Source organism: Cuculus canorus, chromosome 11 (genome assembly GCF_017976375.1).
Source record: "Cuculus canorus isolate bCucCan1 chromosome 11, bCucCan1.pri, whole genome shotgun sequence".
Lineage (NCBI taxonomy): Eukaryota > Metazoa > Chordata > Aves > Cuculiformes > Cuculidae > Cuculus > Cuculus canorus.
In genome coordinates, this window is record NC_071411.1 from 13,412,992 (window position 1) to 13,430,174 (window position 17,183).

Consider the following 17,183-nt stretch of genomic DNA (forward strand, 5'->3'; position numbering starts at 1 on the left):
CACACACAAGGACTTACTGCGTCTGAAAATCCTTATCTCTGTTGTTCTTAGTATTTCTTCTGACTGGCACTTCTTGACAGGATAGGAGTGGTTCCCCTCGCAGTAGCTTTGCTGCTGAAAGACTCAAAATCCCTGCCCCTTCTTCTACAGAAAGCAGGGCAGGAAGGAGAATAGGACTAAGGACCACCATACATCCCAGACTTGCCTGGGAAGAGTCAGACGGGCATGGGCGAGGACCCAGTGTTGTGCTCAAGCTTCTGAGCTTTACCTCTGCCCGCTGGTTTGCAGCATGATGGACAAAAAGACACCTCCCTTTCCCATCCGAGAAGGCTATTTTCTCTCTTCTGAAATGAGTAAAAAAAAAAATATGTATTCATATTGAAGAAGAGTTAGTTCTTGATAACAATTTATATCACTGTTTAGCATTAAATTGTGGCCTGTTCTCCCCTGCGAGTTGCTTATTCCTTACATCCTGCAGTTTCCCATAAAGCCAGCAACTTTCTAGCACTAAAACCTTCTCACTGCCAACACAAGCAAAACAGAACTATGTATTTTAAGCTTTTAAAGCACAGCTTCTATCTACATAATAGGAAGCTGATCCAGATGCTGCAATGAGGGTTAATAATAATCCAAACACATTTATAAATGTATACACAAGAGGCAAGAGTGAAATTTTTCTTACGTAAATGGGGATTTCCATTTCCAGTGGTTGTATGTGGACACGTGCCTTGCTGTGTATTTCCCCCAATGTCCAGATTAATCTTCCTTGACCTCTGCTTATTCCTCATCTCATGTTAATTCTGTTAATGCTTATTCGCAGTAATGAAACTGACTTGATTTTCCAGGTAGAGTTGGAAAGAAATAAGTTGTTATTAGGAAAACATAGTGGGGGGGGAAACGTGAAGCGGCAGTAAGTGATAAGGCGAGAGGTCTCTGAGCCAGCCTACCTCTTGCAGGCTTTTCCAGAGCAGCTCCTATCACTAACCAAGTTTAGCAATTCTTGGGGAGGAAAAAAATAAGGAAAAAAAAAAAAAAATCAATGTAATGAAAAATGTGAGTAACTTCACTGCTATGATTGAAACTGCAGACGGTGGAGAAGGTATTTTTGCCATTCTACTTTTACTTGTATTTGCACCAAAAATAGCCAGCACTTTATCCCTCACAATTGCTATTATTTGGAATCCAGTAAGAAAGAGTAGTTGGCTCAAGTCATAGGTTTTAGGAAAACATTACTGGAAAGTGTATTTTTTTTAACACCCTATCCAAAAATGGATTTATATGCCTCTAGGCTGTTCAGAAATGCTGAAGGCTACCAAAGAGTGAAGCCAAAATCTGAGTAGAAGCAGAGGAGGGGCAATAGGGAGTGGGGCAGGCGAATCCCTGGAGGGGTGAGCCAGGCCCTTTTCTGGCTCCCTATGGCCTTCAGGGTGGGAGGTGAGTGCTGCAGGGAGGACCAGCACCCACAGTAGTATCACCATGGAGACTTCCAAGTGGGTTCTCAGGAAACTGTTGGTGCAAGACAGAACTTGGTGGCTCGCTGGGGTTTTTAGACAATGACTCAAACTGTCATTGTGAAAAGGAGAAAGGATACAAGAGTCCTGCCACTAGCTGGATACTCATGCCAAATAAAAAGGAATTTGATAAGAGCTTAAAAAAAAATGTTGGCAGCTGCATGTACCTCTTCTGGAAGCTGTGACAGCTTCTGCTGGAAGCCGATACTGGAAGCAGTAGGAGGGCTGTGGTTTGAAGGTCTGGAGACTAAGGGCTGTTTGTTGGGTTATTTTAGGCATGTATTTAAAGTTTTTCACCCTGCACCGCTATTCCCCCAAGATTTGTCTTCTAAAGAGTTTCTTGTGCCACCTGATTAACATGGCACTGATTTATATGAGGATATTTGGTGACTGCTGTATTTCTCAAGTCCGAATTTCTCAGAGGCAGCCGGTATAAGTAAAAGCAAAACACCCTTTTTCTTTAGACATTTTACTCTATTGAATATATTGCAAACATGCAGGATGCTCTATGAATACAAAATGAGTTTAAAACTACTGTCACTGTTGCCGTAAGAAACATTGGAGATCTCCATTTTCTACTTAATTTGCCTTTCGCTGGTGGAATGCAGACGTGGGCAGTGCCTGTCAGGTTGTATATATTATATCTTAATAACAGGCAATAAAGCAAGATGTCCTGCATGAGGGAGTGAATTAATCTGACAGCTTTCTGTCTGAAATAAATAACAATGGAATATTGTGAAAATAAAATGAGTTTGTAAACAGGCACTCGCTCTCTTAGGAAAAACAACCTCCTCAGTTGTTTTATGCTAATGCTTTGAACTCCTGAAAAGCAATAAAAAAGGATATGTTTAGCAGCACTATAACTGAATGTATGTTGTTTTATCAATCCTGTTTAATAAAAAGAGGCAGTGCTTTTCTTTAATTCTGATGCATACATAGTGTAAGCTGCCACATGGTGGGGGGTGGGGGAATGGTACACCACTGAACTGTATCTCCAACTGTCAGACCTACCTTCTCAGAAAGATGGTTTTCTGTGAAGAATTTTTCACAGTTCATAGCTGCCTTGCATGGGTCTCACCAGAAAGTGGGATGTACGGCCTCTGAAGAAGGGAGAGACGTTTGACTCCAAGCTCAACACCTCTTTCAACAGCCACAGCCAGCAGAGAGCAGAGCCTGCCTGCACCCTGCATGGATGGAAGCTGTTTCTCAGAGGTGCGATGTATCTCACCTTCAGTTTGGAAGTGTTTCTCCAGGTCAGCTGAGGATGTGGACATCTCGTTAGTGTCTGTGGGACAGGTTACTACCACATCAGCAGCAGTCGAGGAGATGCAGATGCTTGACAGTCCTCCCGGGAGACAGACAGCCGGGTTACTGCTCTGTCACCGCACGTTTCCTGTAGTGCCTGCAGCCAGTGCAGAGGGTGTGACCTGAGCAGCAGGTAGTGCCTCATCTTTCCCAGAGGAATACGGCTATCTCTAGAAAATATAAAGTCATTTATGTTGGAAAAGACCTGTAAGATTGTAACACTGTCAAGTCCACCCCTAAACCATGTCCCTTTAGCGCTATAACTACACATCTTTTAAATGCTTTCAGAGGTAGTGACTCAACCACTTCCTCGGGAAACCCGTTCCAGTGTCTGATAACCCTTTCAGTGAAGAAATTTTTCCTAATATCCATTCTAAATCTCCCCTGGTGCAACTCCTCAGAGCACACGTATATGTCTGTGCGTACATATGCTTTCCACAAATACAGATGGTTGGAAGTCTGTAATAACCTTTGGCCTCTTACCAGTTTAGAGTCTGTTTCCATGTTTTCCTTTTGCTGGCTTTGGCTGTGTATTGCCAGTCCTCTGACTGTCCTGCCACTTGTTAGGTGCATTAAACAGTTCCCCTACCCAATGGTTTGCTATTAGGGTAAACAGACACTGGCCTTTCCTTCCATGGATCCTCCTCCTCAGCTTTAACTGCCATGGCATAGTGTATGCAATAGCACTTGTTGTAATTCACACCATGCTCTTCATTTGCTTTAGGTTTGAACTCTGTTTTGAGACTTTTCAGTTTGTGCATGAGAATATTACAATTTCACAAGACATTCACAGGCATCTTTCCTTTTTTTTCCCCCCATCTCTTATGGGTCAAGAAAACTTGATATTGGTATTAAATTTCTTTTCTTGAGCTCCTTGCTGATCTTTTTGAGGTCAAGAAGTATCTTTGAAGGTCAGGTGTTTTTTGTAATTGAACAAATATAGGAGACATGCCAGCAACCTTATATAGCATTACTGAGTCACTTTCTTCCCAATGTACCTAAGATTATTTTCTTACCCTTTAAGAGCATAATTAGTCCCGAGAGATCTGCACCATGCCTTCTCGCTGTGCTGTGCTCTTCATTCCATCTTGGCGATTAATTCTCTTTGGGTGGAAGAACATCAAAGCACTGGCAAATACTGAAAAAGTAAGAATAAAAAGCATCCCTTTAGGAGCCAGTAGAAAGGATGCAACTTTAAGATGTTCGTTAATTCAGCCCGTGATAATTTAAACTCAAAGCAAGTCCTAGGACAGGAGGACATCCCAGAATTGTCAGTCAGGAAAGAGCCCCTTTTGAGAGTCCAGACCCTTGCTGCTTGCTCAGCCTCGGCTTCTCAAATCACACACTTCTAGGGTTGCTAGAAGAGAAGAGACTCAGAGTTGCTTCCTCTCCCTCCACTGCCAGCTGAGGGTGCAGAGATGGAGTTCTCCAGCGGAACAGGAGGAGAGTTTGCATGTCCTTGGTTGAAGGTGGGACTTAAAACCACCTACCAAACCATCTGGTATTAATAAAACTGCAAACATTAAAATGTTCCTTCGAATGAAAGGTAGCTGTGCTCCCTGCTCTCCCCAAGTGCTTAAAGCAACATCCTCATGCTCGGGGACTCGGAGGGGCTCGGTGGTCTCCCCACCGTGCCGCAGAGCACAGTGAGGCAGGCACTTTAAAGCATGCATAGGGCCCTATTTTTAGGCATTCTAAACTCACTGTTCTGCAGCCCTAAATGAAACTGCAGATTGATTTTTTTTTGGTCACCTCCAAGGAAGTTGCTGCAAACACTCCCCTGGGATTTGAGCACCTAAATGAGCTCCCTGCGCTCATTAATTTAGAAGGAATATCGACAGGCAAGAAAGGCATTCATCAGGATTGCTCCCCCCAGTGATTTCATTTTAGGGGATCTTCCGTTTTATGCTGGAACAAGCAATGACCTGTTCCATGAGCTAAAGACATAAAAAGAAACGAGGCAGAGAAAATAAGGGAAAGCCCTCTCTTTCATGCCCTTCATGATACAAATAAGAAATCGTTTTCCCAATGGAGGACCTGTAAAGGAGTCTATCAAAAAGAACATGTGTTTAATAAGAATTTCCCTCACTAGCAATCCAAGGGCGGCCATGGTTAAAGCAGACAGTTTAATTTTTGTCACATGTCCTAACATTCCTACCAAACTGAGGCATTTAAAGTTACACTTGTCACAACACTAATTTGAACAGCAGAGCTCTCAGCTGATTGAGTGAGAACAAATCATTTCATCAGCTGCATCTGATCATCATTACATTTTGAATATATGATGTAAATAGACTATAACAACAGAAAATATGGATTTGGTACCTTTACAGCAGCTTAATATGAGACAGAGGGGAACTCTCCTGCAGCAGCCAAAAGCTTCTGCTCATGTACTGGAAAACAATGTATTGGGGGTTGGTGTTGCCTTGGAAACATGAAAAATAAAGCAACATTAATTACCTATTTTCAAGCAACCAGAGTATTCAGTGCTGGGGGCCTGATCCAAGACTAATGAAACCCTTACCTCAGTTTCTGCAGACTGACTGATCGATCAATGCTTCTAAACATGGAGAGGACCAAGGCAGAAAAAAGCTCAGCCAAGTTTTACTTGTTACCAGAAGGCTTCAGACAGACACTCAGAGCGGTTCTTCCTTACCTTCACAGCATGACTCTTGATGTTGTCAGCTCTTTATTTTTTGAAATATATGCCCTCTTTTTTCAAGAGTGACCTGATAAATGTCCATGCAAACCCATATATGAGACCTATATAAATCCCACATATATATTTTCTTGAGACAGAAATCATGCTAATAGATCCGGTCATTGGCACAGAAGCATGATTTCAGCTAGACCTTCTTACATCATTTTTCTGCCCAAAACACCGCCAAATAACAAAGTGTCTACTACTACATCCTTTGCATAATAATTTTTAACTGTTAATTAAATGCTTTTTTTAACTACAGACTGCTTGCTCTTTTTCCTCCCTTTAGTAGCGGTGCTTTGGTCCCAATTATCAGTCTCTATGAAATAGCTGAGGGACAGAGTCAATGTGTCCATGTGGGAGTATGAAGTTGTCTTAGACTTTTCTTTTGGAAAGACCATTCACTTCCCACACTAGCACAGCCCAAAGCAATCAGGCACAATACTATGGAAGGATAAAAATAAAACCTTAATTTTCTCCAGGAATCCTTTTCATTTATGAACTATGCAAAGTTTCTCTTCTCTTTCATTTACAATTAATCTTTGTCTTATCAATTTTACGGTCTTTTTGACTCATTCATATTCACAACGCTGACCATAATCACTAAAGAACTTTGATTATCTGGTTTCAGGTTTGGGTTGGGTGTTAACACAGTAGTACTTGACACCACTGAAAATATTTCATTAAACACACGCTGGAACTAGGTGAGTTCCTGTGTACCGCACACTCTGTTCAAAGACAGGCACACACTGACAAGCTGGAGAAACATCAGTCTGAGACTCCAGCATTTGCAGCCATGGTGCTAACTCTATGCAGAAGACAGAGAATGAGGCTGTGGCACAGCCCAGGCAAGCTCAGAGCACACAGGGGCTTCGGCACTGAGAGGGCCTTGCGGTTGTCCCCCGCGGCTTCTTTGGGATGTAGTGGGGGCACAGTGAAGCCACATTAGCACACAGCTCGCTGCACTGGTGTGATGGGCACACCTCATCCCCTCCAGCTTACACTGATCCTTTCTTGTCTCCATGGGCATGACCAGGCTCCAGCCTCACCTTCACAGTAGTCGGTACTAAAAACGACACTGTTCAGCCACAAACGCAAAGCTGACCTCACCACTTAAACTCACGAGACTGACTCATCTAACTCCAGCCATACCTACGGCTTTTCCATCATATGTATATGCTCCTACAGAATCATTTAGGTTGAGGAAGATCTTTAAGATCATCAAGTCCAACCGTTCACCTAACACTGCCAAGTCCACCACTAAACCACGTCCCTGTAAGGCACTCTGCCCTGTGACCTTTGGCATTAACATATATGAAGTTCAAGACCCATTTCAGTGCTTGTAGGCAAAATGCATCAACAGCATTTCGAGCTGCCTCCTCCACTTAGGAGGACGGCGACTTCTTCTAGGTCTCCCACTGACTCCTCCCCAACTGATGGAAGCTTCCTAACATACATCTAAAGAAGATTAATTAGTATTGTCAGAGAAGTAATTCACCAGGAACATCCATTTGTTGAGAAAACAATCTATAACCAGGTTCAGACCTTTCCTTTTCTACAATGACTCTGTTCAACAACCACACTTGAAAAGGATCATATCAGACACTGGTGATAGTCTCCACCATTTTGTGTGGTTTTGCTGAGGGAAATCTGCAGATTCAGCACGGCAGCCATCCCACCTCTGGTCATACCCTCTCCTTCCATCACAGCCCCAGGGATGAGGTTTGGAGACCCTCCCACAGCATGGGGATGGGGCACAGCCACCTCCCAGGCTGCTGGAAAAGCACCACTTTCATCCTCTAACGCTATGCAAACATGACAAATGCTATTTTTACATTTGGTTCCAGCTATTTTAAGCAAAAATTTGCTTTAAGAGACATCAAGAGACAACCTTTTCCTTTACTTACGCATCCATTTCTGAATGAGCTGTTTACATGGGTAATTTAGAGTTTTCTTTTCTCTCTCCAGTCTTCCTCGGGAATAATGCCATCGGCAATCTCCATGAATCTCTTTTGACTCTTTCTGAAGGTTAAACTGACTACAAGGAAGATGGATCAAAGGGAAAGAAAACTTTATTCTAGAAGCACAGAAATATTTACATACGACAAGATAACCCAGAACTCCTAATTTCTACCATGTAGACATGCTTCTAAAAAGCATGTAAAAATAGACCATTTTTAGTTCAGCTGGGGAGGGGAGGAGAAGAGATATCTTATATCTCATTTAAGAGAGGAGAGACAAGGCTGGAAATCAGCACAGTTTGTAATGCATCTAATTGAAAAGAAACAGAGTTTTCAGGGTTTCCTGCCTGAAGGACAATATCTTGGAGCCATTTTGATGCACAAGAGAAAAACAAAATAAAGTATTCCACCACAACCTGGGGCTGACACCTTCGAGGAACAAAGCAAGGACCACAAGGAGCCCAGCAAAATAAACCAGAGGTTCAAATGTCAAAGGACAAATCTGGCTGTTGATTGAAAAATGCTAGAAACAATTTGATTCGTGCAGGCAGCCATCAGAAAGCAAGACGAGCTTTATTTCAGCCTCCTCTTCTGAACTACTGTCTCAGCTGTGACCACAAATCTTGCAGCACTCTACTACTAGGAATGATGGGAAATAATACAAATTAATCTAGGATTGGTCATTGCAAAGCAATAATAAAAGTGAGATAAGAGAGACATTTTTTCACAACATATTTCTCAAGAATTGCCCTCTTTTTGGTCATCTCTAGTAAATTCAGAATAATGGAAAGTTCAATAAAATTATCAATATTTATTCTAACGAGTTCATCATCTCTCCTCACCAATGCACTGGAACCAAACTCATAAATGTTTCAATATCAAACCCCTACTTCTGCCTGCCCGCCGAGGAGCAGAGCTATATGTTCTGCATTTTATTAGCTGTCCTCTAGAAAGAAAGACCATACTTTAAATCAGATCCATCTGGTAAAGGCTTTCTTGAAACGATGTGAGTTGTGTCATGTTTTAGAGCTATCAGACGCAGAAGTTTCTCAGCAGAGGCCATCTGTCCCGAATCACTGCTGCCAGTACCCAAGATTATCAATTAGTCCGTAATGATTGTTTGTATGAAAAAGGTGACTGAAGGGCCAGGAAGCTGATTGCTGAATATGAATATCATGGTACTGTCTAATAAAAGCCCAGGTAGCAAGTGAGGGGCAGGACAAAGCTTCCCAGCACCTCCCCTTCAAGCAAATAACAATATTGTTGTTCTTTGAGTTCAAGTAAGAACTGAGATACTGCTGCTCATGACTATTTTCCTACTTAATTGGAGCATTCACTAGAAAGTGTGGGACAGGTTCAGGTCCCTTCGCTGCCCTAAAGGGTTTTAACCCAATATCTCTGATTTCCTCAAAGCCTTGTGGATAAGCCTCTCTTATCCCCACCTGAACTCCCAACTCCACGTTCAGGATGAATGTCCAGCTTTAAGAGATGAAGGTACCAAGATTTCTAGACTTGTACTGGGTGTGCTAACTGGGTTCCATTACATACAGTCCATGGCGTGGCCACAGCCACAGCTTCAAGACAGAATTGCCACAAACCACACTTCCCAAATCAGAGGAGTCTCGTATCGCAGGCAGGCTTGGATTTGGGTTTGTCCCCTCACTGGTCTTCCCAGTTTCAATTAATTTCCAATGTGCCACATGCTCTATTCTCTGGTTGCAGCACAGCTGAAACACAGTCATACGAGTCCTGCTGTTACTAAAGTAGCTTCTGTCTCACGGCTCTTATCGGGGCAGCACAGGGCTGGGACGAGCTTGTAAAGGAAGAAATTGCTTACATAATTTATGAAGTCTCTTGTTGTCAAAATAACCAGACAAGCTTAAAAAAATAAGCAGACATCACAAGTGACAATGTGCTTAAAACGTTGAATTATATGGTACTGGCAGAGAATGGGAAGTACTTGAAATTAGAGCAGAATAAAAATGTAAGGTATTGGCGAAACATCAAACATTTTCCGTATTTCATCCATCAGCAAAGCATCATACCTTGTTGTAAAGATAGAAGATGATGTTCAAGTGGCTCAAGAAAGATATTTGAAGTGCCAAAAAAAACATTACTGCATCAAATGGATTCCACAGATGGTCAGTCATACCTGCACTGTCCGGGGAAGAGACCTACCAGACAGCTCCTGTACATGGATGGACTTCTTAGGCATTTTTCACTAGTGTTAAGGAAAAAGCATTTGGGCATCTCTTTCTCTATATGTTCAGAACACCTAATTATGTAAGCGTGGTAACTAATACACCAAGAAAGCAGATGCACAAATGAACAGGCCAAGAGGCGCTGGAGCATTGCTGTTCACAGAGGGAAAATCTGCCTCTGCACACCAATGGCAGGGCAGGACTCCTGGCTCCTGCCTTCCGGATCTATTCACAAATATATAAAGTATATACACAGAAAACTGAGGGAGCGGGGGACTGTTTTCTAAACAGCAGCAGCAGAGATGCTGATCGTCAGGTTGCAGATGGACACCACACATTTTGGAAATCAAACTGAAAGTTGTTGGGTTGGGTTTGTTGCTTTCTTTTACCACATCGGTAGGATTTCTGTCTGTGGGAAACTTTTCCTCGGAGAGGCTGTTTTCATAAAAACAGCAGGGCATGGAGCGGTAACAGCGTGAAAGGAGAGAACTTGAAAAGCAGCATCGTTCTGCAGGAAGCCCTGCATTTGCATGTTAAGCTACATCTATTCCCTGAATGCTCAGGCACATGAAAGCAACCACAGTTTTAGTTAGCAGCAGATCTTTTAGCTTCAACCTGAATTTAAAGGTCATGCATGTTTAGATTTTTTTTTTTTTGTGCTTAGTTGATCCATCACTGCGCAGTTCTCCTTAGGAAGAGAGGTGAGAAAAACACCAGCTCAGCCGTGCCATGCCATTGGGGTCACAATCCCGTCTGTAGCAAACAGTGTCTGACATCAGCCCCTATTCCCAGTGATGGTGGCCCCAACGCACTGGGATGTTGCACAAGAGACACTTCTGTGATATCAGTGACCTTAACAAGAGCTTTTTAGCACTTGTCAGGGCTATGACAGCTGAATCTTTTTAGGCATGTAAATGCAGCGTGAGCAGAAAGCAAGTGAACAAAACCCTCTGTCCTTTTCACAAAACGCAGCCCTGAGGGGAGTTCAAGACATTTAAACTAAATTTTAACCTTTCTCATCTTCAGCAATCAAACTTATTTTCATTCAGGCTGAAGTTTTCCTACCTGACACGGCAACTTTGGCTTTACGCTGTGCAGCTGGAGGGGTGGGCAGGGCTAACTACCCACTATCTCCCTCCCACCACCACTGGCACTGGTCAGACAGGGCTGCAGGGCATGGATGCTCAGCTGTGCTTCTCACTCTTCATCATCCTCCCAGGACACCCTGACAAATTGTTGAGCTCCCCAGAATGCCATTTCCTCCCTTCTTTCAGCATTCAGGAACAGGTGAAGTGGGAGATAAAGAATAAAATTATGACCCTTGTCATAGTCTTCCAAATGAGCAGCATTGATGTGGCTGCATATCTGAATATTCAGGAAAGGGGCAGACTTACTCACTGGATTTACTGACATGAATGTTGGTCTCAGCTATTGAATTCCTGGTGCTGATGAAGGTTGCAGAAAAATTATAGGCATGCAGAATGGATAAGAGGTGAGGGCTTGCCTTTGCCTGCCAATATTTAAAAGACTCAAATGATTTTCGGTTTGTCTAGCTTTGTGAGTAGATTGATGTGGCTTATACCTAAGTATATTGCTGACACAGACGAGCAATTACATAGCTAAGATCTTTGGATTCACCTGAAATGCATTATGAATCCAGTAGAGAAGGACCCCTGGAGAGACTGATCACAAATCCCAGAAAGAAATGGATACCCTCCCAAGGCTTATTATTTCAGTTCTTCTGGATTGGTCATTTATTTATCTGACACATACTGGCAAGACAGCACACAGTTCCATCTCCTCTGAGGTCAAGCATGACCTCTGAAGCCGCAAGACAGGGAGCAGATGGAGTTGGGGATGGCTCTCACGTCACACACGCTTATCAGTGACACACACCCCGACACTGAGAAGAGAGGCAAAAACCTCTCGGACTTCCCAGCTCAACTGCACATAACAGGACTTCAAAATAGATCTGTTTCAAAATACCTTCCTTCCCCTCCCTCATGTTCTTCTCATGGTACCAAGAGACAGTTTTTCACATAACTGAGGAAAAGCGCCTAACCTCAGAGAATATTATTTTAAAGATGAGCATGCCTTACTTGGAATCCTAGATGTACTTGTTCAGCGCTTCATTGAAGGGTGAGTTCAGGTCTGACAGCAGCTACTCTCAGGGGTAGCACCAGCGTTACGCAGGGACAGTGGGTAGATACAGCTGGCATCACCAAACGAGCAGACTTGCTTAGCAAGGCAAAACATCCACCTGGGGCTTTGGAAGACTCAGGTTCCGGCCTCCTAGTTCCCTTGCATGAATGCATTTACGCTTTGCTCTGTTGCCTCCACAGGCGCTGACAATGCTGAGGCACTCGGTGTGCTGAGACCACTACTTATCCTGATGATGAACATGACAAAATTGCTTGGGGTTTGGGTTTTTTTTAGCTGCTTCTTTGTTAAGTCCCTTGTCTTACACTTGGATTAAGTTTTCTGTTACTTTCTTCCTGTAAACCTCTTACCTAAAGACGTCTTCTTCCAGTATTGCAGTCCCCAAGGCATCTGCTAGTGATAATATTTGTCACTGCAAAATCCCAGAGGTTTGCTTTGTCACTCAGAGAGTCCCCCCAGCCCCAAAGCACCTTGAAAGAGTCCATGTGTCTGCCTCCAGGAGTCCCACAGTACAGCTGCCACATGGCACAGGACAGCGGGCTGGACCAGATCACAGACTGCAGAAGAGGAAAAGAGATGCTCCTTTTCCCACTCTCCCTTCAATAAATCCACACCTGGTTATCAGGCCAGCTTACGGTATCTGATGCTACTTTGGGCCCCTTTGTATTCATCTCCTATCTCTCAACCGGCCCTTAGGCAAATCAGAAATCTGTTGCCATTCTGGGACTCAAATGTTAGCAGCGCGTACCACTGAACTTCCCCAGCGCTCTTCTCCTTTCCAACTATATCCTCTTTGTGCATGTTGCATTAAGATAGCCAAGCTCTCCTGCTGCATTTAAGGTGCAGAGCAGAAGTTACATAAAGCAGCAGCATCCCTGCATGAAAGGCAAAATTGATCTTATGTACAGGATGGAAACATTTGTAGCTCACAATGGCCACCTGAAATGGGGTTATATAAAACTGCAGACACTACCAAAAGTTTCAAAATAGAGAAAAAATTTTCTCTGACACACCTATAAAACAGAAATATTGTGTATTACTTTTAAATGTGTTATTTTACAGAGAATGTGGTCATACTGCATTTAAATGTGTAACTCTCACGATTTAGTGCATCTATTGAAAATTTTCATGGTCAAGATAAAAAAAATTAAAAAGCTCACCTTTAGTACGCTCATTTGGGGTCTGCTCAGGCTTTCAGAAACAAATAGCTCCATATCTTACAACAGGTGAACAGCACGGTCAGGGAAGACTGCCTTTGGAAAGAAGAGCGAGAAAAAAAGGCGAATCACTGCAGAGAATCAGTATTTAGGGCACACCAAGGAGCCATTGTCAATAAGGCTCAACACTGTATAACCAGCAAACAAAAGTTCACCAGGAATCATCCATCTATTACAGAAGCTTAAAAAAAAAAACCCAAAGTGAACCAGTGAACTTATGCACAAGTCTGACACCACAAAATACTTGCACATTTTTTATTTTTTATGGCAATTTTGTATCATCAGTTTAAACCACCATTTATCATTTGGAATGCAAATACCAAAATTTGATAGCCTTTAACAAATGACCCACTAACCCTTAGGTTGAAAGTAACTGTGTAAGTGCCATTCTGCTGTTTAAAAGGCAGGGATCATCCAAACCTTAGCCAACGTGCTCCAGCATAAACAAATGAAGTTGTCCTACACAGACATTTCCTGAGAGTGGGCTTCTTTCTGAAAATAGGTAAAGAAACTATGGCCACGTTCCTAAGCTTTCTTCCCTATTGGGTATTGCCATGCGTATGACGTTTAAAGTCAGAGAGTACAAACTGTGTGTACGAATGTTCTTATGCCAACAGTTTTCACTGTTACAAAGCAGTGTAATATGGGAGACCTTAGAAATATTTTGTGTATGAAAACGCAAAGCAAGTTCTTGCTGTCTTAGGACTGGTATTCTTATGAGCGAGTTATTGACAGTATCTCCTTCTTTTAGTGCAAGTTCAAACCCTACAGATGAAGCCCTGGCCCATCACAGCAATATGTGAACTCCTTTTATAATTACGATTTTTTGTTCTCATTGTAGGCGATTAGGCTGAGCATCCCCTTTTGTAATTCATGTTTATAATTCAATTATTTACATAATGAACAAAAATGTAAAAGCAAGTAAAATATAGAGTAGAAGTATTTGTGATTTCTTATTTCAGTAAAAAACTTCAAAGCACAGCTTTAAAAACTGAGGACAATATTATTTCTAAATACACAGCTTTTAATGGTCTCAAAACCACACATTGAAAACTAAATCAATTATAAGCAAATGCTGGAAATGCTATACATGATATCTTGGTCTAGTAAACATGCAAAACAATAGTCTGAATCAGAGAAATTCTTTCCCTGAGGCCATAATGCCTTTGTATGGACACAGAGAGGTTGGAAAACTACATATCCTTTCGCTAACCTGCAATGGACAATAGAAAGCCCAGACAATGAAAACGGCTACTCAGTGACCATCCACGTTATCCTTTTTTAAACATATGTAAAACCACACAAACAAAATTAAAAAATGAAGCGTGAGGTGTACTGTGTTTCTTATTTCGGTCTTTACTCTGTCTTCTCATCATGAATGCATTGTTAAATGGTGTAATGCATACAGCTTCAAAATCACCAAGCAGGTGTTTAAAAGACATCCGTAAGCAGTTCTGCTATAGTCTAATTAGTGTTCTAATACACATTACAGTGCAGACTCATCATTATTTCCTCTTCATTAGTAGCTGATATATAACGTATCTTAAAAAAATGTCTAACCCATTTTCTTTTTCTTAAATAAAAAAAAAATCCAAGAGTTTATTTTTCCCATTAACATAACAAAGGCAATAGGAATACGATTAATGCATGCCATCTAAACTATGTGCATTAAACATTAAAAACTATGCACCATCTCAGCCTATTGCGCGTTTGCAAATTATAAAGTACGTCTGTCAATATTAACACTTGAACCAAGCGAAATGCTGTTTAGAAAGAAAAGAACAGAAAAAGAACATTTTTCTTCTAGCTGTTGTTTTTGTAACTTTCCTATTCTTTGGAAAGAAAGAGATCACCAAGCCCACCAGAATGCATCCAAATTATTCAAGGCATGGTCTGATCTGGTTGGTAGGAAGCTATAGGATATATCTATCTTGTAGTCACTCCCGTGAGAGCACTCTGTGTTAGCTCTACACAGTTTTTAATTAGTTTTGGCTACCAACAGCACTCTCTCTGCCCAAGCATACAGCTGTAGCACGGAGAAATTACTGAAACACTACTGTTCCTCTCAGCTTTGCAGATGGACTTTGCAACTGCGCTGAGCTCAGCCCTGCTTTAGCCGAACTGCTCGCAGGATCCCAGCCAGCTACCTCAACGCTTATGCGTGTCTAAACCATGGTCATGACAACACAGAAACACCTTTAGAGGTTGGGCCTGCCAAATGGTGATGCGTTTCCTTGGGAGCACCTCTGTCTATAAGACACACGTGATACCTCTCCCCACTGGGATAAACTGTGCTAAGGTCAAAGTCATCTCCAAGCTTATGGTCCAAGTTTCCTTACATTTCAGAAGCTTAACGGCTAACAGAGCAGAGGAGATTCAAGTGCTCCCTTCCTAGAAATCTCCTGGCATCTGCCAAGGAAATCCATCCTAGAAACTTCTGTATTTACCTTGATCATCCCCACTCAGCTGGCAAGTCGACCAGTGCAGCTGAGCTTCTCTCCCAGTGGAAATTACAGTTGTGGCTATATATGACTCCAGTGGTACGAAACACGTGGCTGTTGATACCGAACAACCAGGGGTACAGTCACTTACCCAGCCTGCTCATTCTTCCTGTCAGCCCATCCCCTAGAGAGGCCGTAGGATCATTTGAGAGATTGAGATGCATCAAGGACCCTGCTCCTTTGCTCCCATGCCTGCACAGACTGGATACCTGCAGAGCAGCTCTCAGAGAGACCGGGGCCTTGCAAAAACAAGACATTGGTTTTTCCATTTCAAAATTCAATTCTCCATCAAACACTGAAAATTAAGACGAACTCACCAGAGCAAGCAGCAGCTGAGGAAAGTATAATACATTTTTATCCTTGTTTGGCCTTTGACAGCAGTCCTTAATTACCACACATGGTAAATCTTCAGGAACTTGCCAATTATGTCTGATCCCCCAAACTCAACTTAAAGCTTCTCTGCGGTTCTGCTCTCCACCTTCTCTCATAGAGCAGTAACAGATGCTTCACAAACCAATCTCTTATAAAATGTAACACCAAGCGTATAATGAGGTTTTACTGCAACAACAACAGATTTTATTATTCCTCTAGAAATCTACAGAAATCTGGTCAATTTTTAGAAGAATTCAAGCTCTGGGGAGCAAAAATTCAAAGCTGATGCCAGTCATGAAAGTAATGCAAGCAGCAGAGACCCCAGGGTGTGGGGCTGCGCCCTCTTGCCTGCTCTGCACTCAGTATCCATGCAGACACAAATTTAGACCTTGAACTAAAAGGCCGTGAGGGAATTCACGTCCTGTTGAAGGTCACTGGTGCCTCACCAGCGACTTGGCCCTGCAGCGTCACTCTGTCCTCATAGAGGACGAGCTAGGTCCACATCAACAGCATCAAATGGCTGGAAATAACCCCTTGTCCATGGCACAAGGACATGTTTTCCTTGAGTTGCCTGAGCATGTCACCTTCAGTCAAGATGAGCAGAGGTGCTCACCTGAGGCTATCTCCTTGCTGATGACCACGGCAGCTCACACCATGTCACACAGCTACGGGTACACATCAATGGGGACTCCAAATCTCCAGTTCCTACGACGAGGTGAGAAGAGGGATTTGCCAGCAACATCTGCAAAGCCAAGCCAGGACCAAAACCCCTGCGTACTCTCTTGTCTCAGCAGAGCCGCACTTCACTGCAACGTTACAGAGCACTGTTTCAAAAGCACTGCACAAACACAAGTCAAAAAGCACTCTGACTGATGCTACAGGTAGGTAAGGCTTAATGTGCCTCCCCTTAAAAAACAGCAAATAGGTTAAACAATTTAGCACAGGTTGTTCAATAAATCAGTTGCAGAGCCTGGGCTGGAGTCCAGAGATCTTGTCTCCTGCTATTGTCTTGATTTAACTTTGCTAGAACCACCTTAATTATTTTGTTTTGTTGTTACAGGCAAAAACTTGAGCATAGGAAATAGAATAAAGCCCTGTGCAATGCTGAAAAGAAAGCTTGATGGGATTTTTGTCTCCTCTGCCTTGAATACCCAGAACAAAGAGCAAAAGATTGAAAGCAGATGGGCCACTGAGTTTTCTTGGCTTGTTTTTACAGGTTTTTTTTCCCTTATTTTTATTATCGGCCAAGAATAC

The 17,183-nt window shown here is 42.6% G+C and overlaps 1 long non-coding RNA gene across 5 annotated transcripts in view; it reads right to left on the reverse strand.

Moving 5' to 3' along the window:
• LOC128853238 (uncharacterized) overlaps positions 1-17,183 on the reverse strand; it is a 176,940-nt gene that overhangs the window by 2,659 nt on the left and 157,098 nt on the right. For 2 of the 5 annotated variants that reach the window (XR_008451591.1, XR_008451592.1), the window contains 7 exons: positions 13,000-13,092; positions 7,425-7,555; positions 5,142-5,241; positions 3,833-3,954; positions 2,740-2,986; positions 2,523-2,611; positions 18-344 (listed from right to left, as the gene is read on the reverse strand). This is a non-coding gene — a long non-coding RNA (uncharacterized LOC128853238). The remainder of the gene's footprint in view (positions 1-17; positions 345-2,522; positions 2,612-2,739; positions 2,987-3,832; positions 3,955-5,141; positions 5,242-7,424; positions 7,556-12,999; positions 13,093-17,183) is intronic. The other 3 variants (XR_008451590.1, XR_008451593.1, XR_008451594.1) reach the window with 2 other exon arrangements.